Source organism: Cyprinodon variegatus, unplaced genomic scaffold, assembly GCF_000732505.1.
Source record: "Cyprinodon variegatus isolate N-32 unplaced genomic scaffold, C_variegatus-1.0 Scaffold1538, whole genome shotgun sequence".
Taxonomy (NCBI): domain Eukaryota; kingdom Metazoa; phylum Chordata; class Actinopteri; order Cyprinodontiformes; family Cyprinodontidae; genus Cyprinodon; species Cyprinodon variegatus.
In genome coordinates, this window is record NW_015151991.1 from 101,628 (window position 1) to 103,082 (window position 1,455).

Sequence of the window (1,455 nt, forward strand, 5' to 3'; positions counted from 1 at the left end):
AATATGCCGGCACACTTATGAAGTCACTGGCCGATGAATGCCATGAAGATGCCACGATAATGCTATGGGATGCTACCGAGATGCCAGACTGGCTGTAAAAGCCTGTAACATCCCATGGCGGCTGCTACTGTTTCATGGAAGCAATGCTGATTATTGGTAAACAAGATGTCAGGATAGTTATGAGCGACTGGCTTTTAGTAAATAAGTTATTTCAATAATTTTTGTTTTTGCATTAACAAAAAGTATTAGACCCAAAATATAAAGTGACTGGATACTTCAGATGTAAAGAAAGGATGGCAAAGAGTCACTGGACAAACAGTCGGTGTATTATACAGTGAGAGATCTTATATACATATATACATCTGTATGGAAACAGGTAAAATAATATATGACAAGTCTATATCACATTTTATGAATAGCTTAGCTAGACAGGTAACAAATACAACATTACATTTTTTTAAATGCAATTAAAACAATGCTCAATTTTACCATCACATTAATGAAATTAAATATAGAGCAGAACTAATGCTGAAAAACTACTTCCTGCTTCGTTCATCTTTAATACGTAGAATTGACCCCTAAAGTGGTGTCTTCACAGGTCTGCCTAAAAAGTAGATCAGACTGATCTAGATGCTGCTGCCTGCGTCCTCACTAGAACTATGAAAGTAGATCACATCAGCCCAGTTTTAAAGTCCTTCCTCTGGCTCCCCATATCTCAGAGAATACACTTTGAAATCCTTCTGTTAGTAAGAAGTCACTGAAAGGCGGAGCTCTACAATACATTATAGACTGGTTGGCAGGGGATCGACAGCCACACCTCTTAGGTCTATAGGAGCAGAATCAAACATGAAGAAGCAGCTTTTAGTCCTGCACCAATAATCTGGAATAATTTCCCATAAAACTGGAAAAGACCTGACAGCCTGAGTTGGTTTAAACCCGGATTAAAAACATATTAGTGTAGAGCTGCCTTTGACAGAAATATAAACAATAGTATTTAAGTGTGTCGTCAAACTGTCTGTCGGTATAATTCCTGAAAGTGCTTTGTAAGTATAGGTGGAAGTTATTGTCATGGTTGATTGGAGGTTTTTAAGGTCCCAAGTGCAGAGATCAAGAGGCAGAGTTGAATCTTGTAGATTTAGGGAGTCAACTGAGGCAAAAATTCAAAATACAAGAAATACAAAGAAACTAATAAATTAAATTAAAGAGTGGGCAGAACCATGGCAGTTGTATCTAAGACCACCTCCTCTGTTGAGAGATGGTTTTTCCAGCTTAACAAACATGACTTCCTTAACCCCTCTCTCTAACCATCTATCTTCTTGGCCAGAATATGGACGCTGTTGTCCTCAAACGAATGTCGTCCCTCCGGCACTGAGCCATGGTAGGCTTATGGAAGCTCATTGGTAGAATTCCCTTATGACAGAAAGAAGGCCACGATTCACACCATCTAATCATCCG

At 38.8% G+C, this 1,455-nt stretch overlaps 1 protein-coding gene across 1 annotated transcript in view; it reads left to right on the forward strand.

Annotated features, from left to right (window-relative positions):
• Positions 1-1,455, forward strand: part of LOC107103831 (V-set domain containing T-cell activation inhibitor 1-like) — a 15,184-nt gene that overhangs the window by 10,033 nt on the left and 3,696 nt on the right. The gene's annotated exons all lie outside the window — the stretch shown is intronic.